General features: G+C 34.1%; 1 protein-coding gene across 1 annotated transcript in view; it reads right to left on the bottom strand.

Moving 5' to 3' along the window:
• The window catches only part of EIF3H (eukaryotic translation initiation factor 3 subunit H), an 86917-nt gene that overhangs the window by 31098 nt on the left and 43077 nt on the right, over positions 1 to 12742 (bottom strand). The window lies entirely within an intron of this gene.

The raw sequence follows: 12742 nt of genomic DNA, 5'->3' as shown, positions 1-12742 counted from the left end.
ATTCAAAACTGGGGAGGGAGTTATGTTTTTAAGGTCATCAAAAATTATTTAAAATTAAAAACTAGTATGTCTGATGATAGAAAAGATGGTAACGGTGATACATTCATGCCTTTAAAAGTTACAGTACCGTTTTAGCGATGATGGTAAAGGTCATTCAATAACACAGTAATATGTAATATAATGTAAAACAAATACCAAACAAAACTCTAAAATTAAATTTTTAAAGCATATTTTAAAAACTTAGAAGGAAAAGCATCAAATTATTAGCCATCTCTGTGTTAAAGATACAAAACAGATAACAGATAACTTTTGCTCTTTTCTAAATTCTCCGAAATACTGTTCTACTAATTTTTTATAATTAAAAAATCATTTTAAAAAGAAAAACTTAGCAAGGGTTAAAAGTTCAAATACAGTACATTGTTTTCTAATTCATAACAAAATTCACATACTCCAAAAGTGATATTTAAGTTTAAATATATAGACAAGATAGGGAGAGAAAAAGCATAGAGAGATGCAAGAATTTGAGTTCAGTAACAGAAGCCTTCCTAGAGTAAACCAGATGTTCCTACAGAACGGAAGCAGAGGGTCCAGGAGACAGAAATTCATAATGTCGAAGGCTATATTCAGATCAAAGAGCACAACAGTAGGGTCGTGTGCTGCAGCACTGTCCATTACACCGAAGGGATCAAGCCACACTAAGCTCTCGGCAAAACTCAAAATGAAAATCAGTAGAAGGCTGCTGAGTAAGAAAGTACAGAAAAGATGAGAAGACGGCTTTCTCAAGTGCTTCCCTGGGAAAAGGAAGCTTGGCAATCAGGTCAAAACACAGAGGTCAAAAGCATAATTTAACCGAACAGTGTCTTATTTGAAGCCATAAAAAGTTAAGTTACTAACAGTAATTAGCACATATCCATTTTACTTGATTTCACTGCCACCAGGTCTTTCTCTCCAAGCATCTCTCCTCTTTCACTTTCATGTAGATTAGGCAATGTTACAGACACAGTCTCTGAGGACTTCTCAAAAACAGATGAAAAGCTCTGTAAAAAGATATTCCTGTCTTCAGAGTCAGCATGGTTCAAATGCCCTCACAAAACACTTTACAGGTCACATTTGAAGACGGTAAGAGATGCATGCTCTGGGTAAATTACTCCTATCTAAGTGCTTGGTCTGTACCTAATAAATGTACCTTCCCTACAAAATTAAAATGGAATTTTATTAAGGATATGCAGAGTGGTATGAAGTTACTTGAGCAGGAAATGTTTGATTTCGGAGAGGGTAAAAGTCTCATCTTTCCAACTGCCTGTTACTTCGATTCAACAACCTAACCAAGAGAATATATAAAAATGAAATGTGATACGCTGTTTGCTATGGTTGTAATGCATGAACTTTCCCATAGAGTCCTCTGCTTAGATGATAATCATCTGACACTGAATTATGGCTAGCACATTAAGTGCCTGTCTAGAGAAAATCAACTAAACTTGCATAAATGTTCAAGGTCAAAACATCTTAAAGTACCTACCTTCTTACTAAACAATAACATTTTACAGATGGCATCATAAAACAAAAAATTCAATAGACATCTGCTCTCCTGTCAGGAATAAAAGCAGATAGAGCCATACTCCACACATTAAGCAGAACATCTTTTCATTGTTATGACGACCTATATAAAGAATTTATCTCCTTACTATGAGAGAGATAAGCCTACTTCTTACCTGACTACTCCAGTTTTGAGCTCCACTTGTGTATTAGTCTGCTTGGGCTGCCATAACAAAATACTGTAGACTGAGTGTCTTAAACAACAGACATTTATTTTCTCACAGTTCTTGAGGCTGGGCTATCTAAGATCAAAGTGCTAGCTCACTGGTTCCTGGTGAGAGCTCTGTTCCTGACTTACTTGCCTTCTTCCTGTGTCCTCACATGGAAGAGAAAGAGGGAGCAAGCTCTCTGGTATCTCTTTTCATAAGGGCACTAATCCTATCAGACCAGGGCCGCACCCTCATGATTTCATCTAACCCTAGTTACTTCCTAAAGGCCCCAAGTACTCACACACTGGGGGTTAGGGCTTCAACATATGAACTCTGGAGGGACACAAACATTCAGTTAACAACTTCTATTTAATTTTCTCAATTTAGCAATGGTTTGTGTGTATAGGGATAGGTGACATACTTAAAATTTATATAAATTAAAATTTTTTTGAATTAAAAAAATGGTTGATATCAATATTCATAAAAAGGACTACAAGAAAACAATACAAAAATTGGTCAAATGCAAAATACGTAATCCGGTTATCATGAAGATGCTATTTTTTAAATGCCAAGGTCATATCAGCACTGAGTGATTTATATAATCCATTTGGGTTATACAGGTTGAATTTTTTTAATTTTAGCTACCTTTTATTTTTTCTTTTAAGCCACGAGGTGACTAATAATAGCCTACACTTATTGTCAGCTTATGCACGTCACATGTATTTATGATAATCCTAACAATTCTATGATGTCAGTACTGTTATTATCTCCATCTTACAGACAAGTAAAGTATAAGAATTATCCACTACAGTAGTACATTTTTAAAATACAGAGTTTAAAAGGAAAATATAAGACCTGTCTCTAAAAATTCCCTATCTGGAAAAAAGGACTAATCACAAATCTGTAGCCTTTCATTTGATTATTAGTAAAAAGAGCCTGTCTTTGTTCTGCGTTTTAACCTCAGAGAGAAGCTATTATGCTACAGCCACTGGAGAGAGCCAAGATGAAACTGGGCAGAAAGGACCAAGTTCTCACCAGATGGAAGTCCTGCAGTCATGAAGGCTTTTTCTAAAATATCTCATTCAAAATAGGAAGAACACAGAGTGTATCTTCTAAAATATATCCACTATAAAACTGTTCTTGCTGGACCTCCCTACTAAAGTGAAGATATAGAATGAAGCAAAATTTCCAAAAGACATCGTGATTCTTCCTTTCTTCAATTAAGACACATTTTCAAAATACCTTATGGCTATTCTATTCCTATTATTCCGAAGAAACAAGATGATGCATTTCTGCTTAGATACTACTGTGATTTTTTTCAAAGCAACACTTCTTAATGTTACATAAAACTGCTAGACCATTATCGATGGGAAGAAAAAACATGGAAATTTGGAATATCATGAAATCTTTTCCAGACTCAGAATTATGACTAGTGCTAAAAATCAAAGATTAAAGAAAATAGATAAGAATATAATTCTTTTGAACTGTAAGCATACACAAGAAGTATGCATAGCATGAAAACAACACAGCATTTTACAGTGTTTATAAATCAACATCCTGCAGATGTTATGATTAAGAATATCCACAATTTGTTCAATTATAAAATGTTTTAAATTGTCAAATTAGCAAGAAAATCCTTGCTGCTTCAATGCTTTTTTGGAAAGAGAATGTAAATCATAAATATCTGCTGCACAATCAACAAAGAATATGATTTTACTGTTTATTTCTTAAGAGGTACTTCTTGATACACACACACACACACACACACACACATACTCCAAGCCTTTTCACACAGAACGTAGATACAATATCAATTAGAAAAGATTTATAAAAATGTAGCTGCGGTTCAACTTATTCGATATTATGCAAATCACCCAATCTTTCAGGTTATAAAAGACCGTGTCTTTTTTCTCTATTATTTATAAACAACCACAGTATGTCTAAAACAAACTTCAAATTCTGATTCCTTATAGTGTTTGATATAAGAAACTAACCAGAAGTTTGCCCTAAAGAGAAATGGAACATCTGGTGACATGCGTAACATGCTTCAGGATCACATCTGCTGCTACAGTTAGTATTCCAATGTGATAGCTGCAATCTCCACGTCAAGTGGTAAAAGCATAATGAAGAATAAAAAGGTACTGAAAGAAGCATCTTCTTCAGCCACAGACTGCTTTCTTTTTCTCAGCAATGTGCTAACAACTGGGCCTCACAGAATACCTGAGAGAAATATTTCTCTAATAAGTACACACTTCAGTTCAAAACACATACCTATTCAACAGACTGCTTCTACCATGTGGTTGCTGATTACGCCCCGCCCCCAAGTATATTAACCTAGGCATTAATCAAGACAGGATGTATGCTATTTCTTGTCTGTGATTCATCGATCTACTCTGCTTTTATTTTTCAACTCACTAATGAGACAATTTGGAGTAGAAGAAATAGAAAAGGAAAACTGAGAAAGTGCAGATGACCAGAAAAGATGGCATTATTAACTCAAAATAGGCTGCTTTCACAATCACACCATGCTCAGCAGCCTTTCTCCTCCATTTACTTTCAACCTTCAATTTTCTGCCATAAACAGCAACAACAAAATTCCATGCTTACTGCAGTATAAATTGCCTTACATTTGTGACACTTTTAAAAGCCCCTACTGTGCCATGAAAGGTTCCCAAACAAGGAAAGATTGCACAGCAGGAGAGGAACCCACTTACATTTTCTAACAGCTGTGAAGGATCAGTCCCCTGGAGGAACAGAAATCAACTGCAAACTGAAAATGTTTAGAAATAAAATGTTTCCATCACCTCATACTATCAGCTACTTCCATTAGTACCCAGGAGAAGACAATGGATTTTACCCAGCATTTTAATACAATAAACTTTACTGACAGTAGAAAAGAGAATACAATTACAGACTAATCTTACTATTAAACACAGGAAGTCATCAATGAAGAGAATAAATACTTGACTTCCCATTTCTGCCTCTTCACTACTGGACTAAACAATCACAAACGCCTTAGGGAATAGTTTACAAGTGTTATTGATAAAGCTTATTTTGGGTTCCATATTTTGAATTAAAGCCATATTACTTAAAATATAAAACATTTACCATCACATCAGGAACTGATTTTATACAAAGTTCAAAGTCAATGATAAGCCCCATGGAGTGAATTTTGTATGTTTGTGGTGGTTCTGGTGGATATCTTGATTACCTACTAATCAGAAAGAAAAATATAGTCTACATAACCTGAAAAATAAATGAGTGAACAAATGGGCTCAAATCATCCATATGACATTAAAAACAGGAGGATGTTAAAAGATATTCAAAGTCATTACAAAGTGTAAAAACAGGAGAATGTTAAAAGATATTTGAAGTCATTACAAAATGAGTCCCAAGTTCAGTTCCAAATGATTTCCGGCAATATTTCCTGAGCACTTATCTCTACTTCAAGGCACTGTGGTGAGTTGTGAACTGACGGCCAGCCTTGAATCATCACTCAGTCTTCGCCTTCGAGCAGTTCACAGAGGATAAGAAAGCCACGTTAACACCACCATTCGATAAGTTCAATAGTTGTACATGGTGCAGAATTAATACAAAGGGGACAATGAAGACAGGGCATTAAAAAAGGTTTTATAAGGGTACAAAACCTGTGCTAGGTTTTGAAAGATGGGTAAGAGCTTGCCAGGCAGAAAAAGTGAATGCAGTATTCTGGCCCCAGAAAACCACTATGCAAAGGCACAGAAGTGTGAAAGAGAATTTTTAGGGAACTCTATAAACAATCTCATACTATATCATGTGCACAGAAGAAGAAAAAAAAAAAAAAAAACAAGAAATAAGGGGGAAACAAAGGCCTGAGCCAAATCTCAAAGGGCCACACACAGGCCAGGGACTTTACTGTGCAGGTGAGGCGGTGCCAGAGAAAGGTCTGAAGTAGGGTAGTGACATTCTGACTTCTGTTTTAAGGCAAAACTCTGGAGTGGAGAAAAGACAAAAAGGAAAAGACTTGAGCAAGGAATCTATTAAGAGGCTACCATATTATTCAAGAAGAGATGATAATGAAAGCCTGAAGTTAAATAATGTGGACAGACTGAGCAGTTAACATGAAACATAGAATATGTAGAATATATTCAACAACTTTACATGTTACCTTTAAAGAGGACTCGTGCAAAAAGTAGGTGTGCCATCAAGAAAACAATCAAAATTCCAAAAGGCATTCTAAATTGTATATCGTATTAAAGGAATACTACAATAGGGACTAGTTTGGGAAAAGGACTAGCAATCCATGTCCTGCCTGCCCCACCCAAACTTGAAGCTCCAGCAAGAGAGACATAAATCACAAACTGATACAGTAAAATACACAAATCAACAGTGCAACCTTCAAGTTTTTACATAAACAGCTGTTATGATTTATAATTACATTATTTTGTTACTATGTCATCTAAAGACAAATAAATGTCGGCATTCAGGAGAAACTGATTCAGCCATCTGATAGGCTTTACGGAGTGTTTTCTACCTGGTTCTATTTTTTTTTTTTTTTAAGTTAGAAAAAAATTTTAAAGTTAGGTCTAGGAGACACCTGTTTAATCTGGGGCACTTTTACAGGGTTTTAAAAGTGCATCCTTTCCAAATTGTTTACCATGGCTGCTTTCGGTTCTGAATAATTTTCAAATCTACTGAAAACCACCTTTAAAAAATCTTAACAATGAAGGCTGCTAAGTTATTTATGTACTTCATGATTCCTTTTGAAGATACTTATAACAGAAACTCAGTCACAAAAGCAACCATTCAAGTAAGAAACCTAAAATGCCCAAGACACTAATCTAAAATGAATTAGGTATGACTATTGCCCACATATACTTATAATACAAGCTAAGGACAGTTAAAAATAAGTACTTCAGAAGAAGGTCAAGAGACATATTCTGACCACAGCTTAAATGAAACACAACAAAATGTTACTGTCAATGCAAAGCAATAAAATATAAGAAATATTTTGTTGGCCCAATTTAACTCACAATTTCCCTTTTATCTATGTGATATTCACATTACTGGGAAAAACTAAAGAAAATATTTGAATACCAAAGGAAAAGTTCCCAAAACTTTGCAAAAAACAGCTACTGTCAAACTCACCACAAACAGAGGGTAGTGAAGTGCCTTCTTCTGAATATGCTCAAGCACTAGCTCTAAATACTAATCTAATCTCTCTGGTATTCAGACCTTATTAAAGAAGGGTTGTAAATGGCCAACTTTAGCATATAAAATGTTTTTGACATGGGCAGTGTTTTTAAAAATCTAAAATTTTCACATACAAACTGGAAACAATTCAAATGCCTACTGAGGATAAATGTGGTACATTCGCGCGGTAGAATACAACAATAGAAAATGAATGGACTACATAGGATGAACCTCACAAATACAATGCTGAGTAAAAGAAAGAAAGACATAAAGAAAGCATATACTGTCGTTACATTTATAAAGTTCAGAAACAAACTAAATTAAATTCATAATATATACAAACACTTACATCTGTTAAACTATATAAAAGATTAAGCGTCAGAAGTCTAGTTCCTTCTAGGGGGAGCACGGGGAGTTGTGACCAGGCAGGACGCTTGGGGAGATGCTGTGGTGCCACCCATATTCTATTCCTTTAACCAAAGTCATGGTTACGTGGATGTCACTTTATAATTTATTCATCAAACTGCATTAGTTTTATGTACTTCGCCTGTAAAACTATTTTGTAATAAAATGTCTTTAAATGGGATATGGGAAATAATATTTTAAAATGAGGCAAAAAGATCAAAATTAATGAGTACTTTGATTTAAAAATACAAATTAGCTGCTTTGCAAAAGTCAGGCAGTTCCTCCTAAGATTACACAGTTCCCACCCGACCTAGCAATTCCCTAAGTATAATAAACCCAAGAGAAATGAAAACATGATGTCCACACAGAAACTTATATATAAATTTTTATAGCAGCATTATTCATAATAGCCAAATGCCGATCAACTGATGACTAGATAAACAAAATGTGGAATATTACTCAGCCATAACAAGAGATGAAGTTCCAATATATGCTAAAATATGATGGACCCTGAAAAGATGTTAAAGGAATTAAGCTAGACACAAATGGACAAATATTGTATGGTTCTACTTACAGGAGGTACCTAGAAAAGTTCAATTCATAGAGACAGAAAGTAGATAAAAATTACTAGAGACTGAGAAAGGAGGAATGAGAAGTTATTGCTTAATAGGCAGAGTTTCTGTCTGGAGTGATGAGAAAGTTTTGTTAATAGATAGTGGTAATTGCTATACAACATTATGACTATAATTAATGCCACTTAATTGTACACTTAAAAGCTGATAAAATGACATTGTTATATGTATTTTAGCACAATAAAAAAATATGTATACCAAAAAAAAAAATAAGTATTGATACATGCTACAATATAGATGAACCTTGAATACATTATGTTAAGTGAAAGAAGTCAATCACAAAAGACTACATAATATATGATTCTATTCATATGCAATGTACAAAACAGAAAAATCTATATGAACAAAAAGTAGACTCATGGCTGCCTAAGGCTAGAGGGGAAGGCTGGAAGACAGGAGACAGCTAGAGGATACAGGGTTTCTTCATAAGGTGATGAAAATGTTCTACAACTGATTGTAGTGATGACTGCACCTATCTGTGACTATACTAAAAACCACTGAGTTATACACCCTTTAAATGGGTAAATTATATGGCATAGGAGTATTTCAGTAAAGTTGTTAAAAAGTAATAATGTGTAAAATTTATCAATACAGGTGAGAATAATTTTTCTAGCTTCATCTGTTTAGAAGTAATGATGTAGATGATGGAAAAATCTGAATTATATTTTTAAATGACTATAAATTTCTGAATGACATAAACATGTCCATCGGCAGAATGCAGGAACATGTTTCATTCCTTTAATCCAACAATTAATTATAATGAGTATTTTTGGGAACAAAGAACAAGTGGAGCCAAAGAAAATAAGCATAATATAAAAGAGCTCAGTAACAGATTATATATGAGTTCATCAATGACACAAGGTACGAAAACCAATACATTCCTACTACAGAAATCAAGTACTCTGGAAACTGTGTGTATATTTGTTAAAAACTCAAACGTAGTCAGAAGACCTATCACAATGAAAAGTCAGATTTCCTGTATTTTAACTAAACTAAAATGAAAGGCACCAATGGGAAAGTATATATAACATGAACATATCCCAGAAAAGCCAAGAGGTCTGACAATCTGGTGACAATGCCACTCCTCCCACACATGATAATATATTCCTGTCCATAATAATCACTACCACTTTAGTATCGGTTTAAAATCATCTCCCCTTCCACAATTATTATTAAAAGTCAGTCATACCTGTTCTTAGTAGATACTAGGCCCAGATCCCATCCCACAATGACTCCCTACATCTTACTCTTTTGCTTCCTTCCTACCATATGGCCTTAATTAAGCACAGAGAGTTGGCCTAGGACTTAGAGCTGACAAACCTCAGATGGACCATTAACAGTAACTACTAAAGTCACTTTATTACTGAAAATACAGCGACCTAAAACAACCAGATTGGGGCTAATACAATTAAAAAGAAAAATAGTTCTCACGTCCTTTATCTTTCAACCCCACCAAAAGCACGTGTTGGAAATGTAAGAGGCAGGGACACAAGAATTTTGAAAAGAAGTTTTAACTGAGATGAGGCAACTTACTGAAAGGATGTGCTATAGCAGACATTTCGAGCCCAGGAAAGGGAGTTCTAGATTTATTAATCCTTTCAAACTGCTGGATCAGTATTTGATCCTAACTACCATTTCTAAGCTGATTTACACTGAGATCTAATTATAACTTACTTTTCTTGTAATTCTCAAAGTATAGAAGGAAAATGTCTAATATAATTAGATACAGAGAATACTCAAAGATTAGTCCTGCTCTCCACATTCATTTTAAATAAAGAGAAAAGTAAAAACAAAGGTAAAAATGCTTAATGTCTATTTGCTAAATTAAGCAAATAAGAAATTCATTATACTCAGTACATTAAAGGCTCTGACAAGCAAATAAAATGGGAAAGCAATATGAACATGTATCATAGCTAAATCCATAGTAATTTTCACCAAAATTAGTGATAGTGTTGTATCTCTGACCATATGTTCAACTCCAGTGTTTATTATTCAGGTAAACTTTGTTGTTAAACTGTTCTCCAGCATTCTTAGATAAAAGTAGGACAGACCTAGTGCAAATACAGCTTTCTACATTACGAAGTTTGATGGCAACTCCTGATGAGAGCAATATTGGTTAAACCACTGAGTTAGGAATTGTAAAAACAACTTTCATTTTCCGTTTATAAGTAACAACCCACTGTACACTGCATCCATGATACATATCAGTATTACACTTTGAATGGAATGCTGCTAATAGCAAATTCCAGTTCAAGCCCAAAATGCCACCTTTTGGTTTTGACTTACTCCCCCATCCTCTACAAACCTAGTTCTTGATACCAAGAGGGTAGGGTATGCTTAAAAAGCCCCAAGGACACTCCGAATATATGTACTCTCAAGTGTTCTTTTTGTTGTTTAACATGCACTAAATAATCTTTCATTTCCTACCAACCACACATATATTCTTCAATCATTTAAATTTTGCCTCAAAACACCACCAAGAGGAAATTCTGACTTAAAAAAAAATTAAGTCTACAAAAGAAATGCCCTTCTAATTAAAAAAAAAGAGGCGGTGGGAGAATGTATAAAGTCTCTATTTTGAATTTTAAGGTTTGGTAGATTAGACACTTACTTTTTATACTATTCCTCTTGGAACAGTTTTTCTTATAACTAGTGAAACCACTAAAAAGAAATTGCCTCTTTCCAGTGCTCACTGTTTTAAACTGGTGGATAAGGTCTTGCTTTCTGGACTAAAAATCTCCCAAGAAATTCTCCATAAGACCCCACTCTGAAACCATCTTCTTTACCTACCAAACTGAACTAAACCTAACAGACTGCAGGGATAAGCACAAAAAGATAGACACGAAATTTTGCAATCATTACGAAAGGCTCACTAAATTCAATTAAAGTTCAACATGATTTCAATAATGTGAAATAAACTTTTAAAAACTGGGGGAATCAATCACTTTATAAAGACTTACCCAAGAGTCCCCTTAATGGCAAATTTTCAGTACATTTAAAAAGATCATTAAATTTACAAAAGTATAAACTACATTATTTTTTCAAGACCTTGATAATCCAAGGGGGAAAAAAGCTTCAATACAGTAAGGGCAAATTAAATCTGATTCACAGAAAAGACCATCTAGGTATTACCTTTGGCTAAAAGTAAACATTGTTTTAAAAGCTAACCTAATTGAAACAAGCAAAACATTTAAAGAATGTTTTGGTGTAATACTAAGAATTAAGACAGGGTTCCACAGCAAGATTTAAGTATAATTTGTCCTTTAAAAGAGAACCTCTTTTCCTGCCATTCCCATTGTATTCTCATCTTATATTGTGACACTGAGACTTTATTTAGAAACATTGTTTGTAATATTATGCTTAGTGAGTTTATTCTCCAAGGAAAAATATTAAAATAGTATAGTATAGTAGTCCCCACATATCCATGGTTTTGCTTTCCACGGTTTCAGTTTATCCATGGTCAACCACAGTCCAAAAATACTGAATGGAAAATTCCAGAAATAAACAATTTGTAAGTTTTAAATTGTGCACCATTCTGCATAGTGGGATGAAATCTCAAGCCATCCACTCCATTCTACCTGAGCCACAGATCATGTCTTTGCCCAGCATACTGAGGCTGCAAATGCTACCTGCCTGTTAGTCATTTTAGCAGCTCTCTCAGCTGAGAGACCACACTGACATAATATAATTTCAGCATGTTGTTATAATTGTTCTATTTTATTGTTAGTTATTGTTGTTAATCTCTTACAATATCTAATTTACAAATTAAACTTTATCATACTTATGTGTACAGGGAAAATAAAGTGTATATGTATAGCGTTTGGTACTATTTGTGGTTTCAGGAATCCACGGGGGTCTTGGAATGTATCCACAGCAGATAAGGAGACTGTTATAGTTTAATATCAAATTTAAGAGAAAAGCAGTTCTTCAATGGTTTTTATAATCCATTGTATCTTCCTAATAAATTCCAAGTGTTCTATATGCATAATGTTAAATTAATTTTATTTTTATGTCAACACTCTAATTTTTGCTTACCTCTTTCTACTTGGGAATAAAGTAAAGTTAATTTATATGCCAAAGTAATGAACTTTGTAGAGAAGATTTCTTAAGACCCAAATCTTTAAATACTCGAAGTCCAGAAAAGCATGCAACTAAAAAAGCAATGATGCAAGTATAGGAAATCAAAATCCTAAATTTGGTTATGTTACATAACCAGATAGAGCTAAAGTACAACCAAAAATATAGTGAATGTTTAATTTGTGGGAAGCTACATTTTTATTCTTATAACTACATTAGCATCATTTACATCAGCAATTTTAGTAACTGCTTGTTCATGACTATAAGTAATAGCTTAATAGAACAGCCTAAGACTGAAGAGTGGCTATTTTCAGAGCCATTTTTCCATAAATAAACAAAGTTTTAATCACTTTTTGAATGGCACAGCCCACAGCATGATAATGAATAGAGAATCACATTGCTGCACTAAGTGAATGCTGAATACTGAACTGGGCAGCCTGCTAAGCTAATTCACTAAATGACTATCCATTTCAAACCTAAGCTAGAAGAAAGAATTACAAGTCTGGTATGTCTAATCCACTGTAGTGCAGTTTAAATGAAAAAATATATTTTAACATAAAATTTGTTTCATCTATTGAACCCCTCTACCCAAGACACAGGCTCAAAATAAAGAGGTTCAAGCAACTAGAAAAATCATTTAAACTTATGATAGACACTAAGCAGTAACTTACCAAGGACCAGCCTGCAGCATTAACATCTAAGTAACTGGAC

Source organism: Pteropus alecto, unplaced genomic scaffold (genome assembly GCF_000325575.1).
Source record: "Pteropus alecto unplaced genomic scaffold, ASM32557v1 scaffold164, whole genome shotgun sequence".
In the NCBI taxonomy this organism is placed as follows: domain Eukaryota; kingdom Metazoa; phylum Chordata; class Mammalia; order Chiroptera; family Pteropodidae; genus Pteropus; species Pteropus alecto.
The sequence above is the reverse complement of the archived record's forward strand: the minus strand, read 5'-3'. Positions and strand labels throughout refer to the sequence as shown.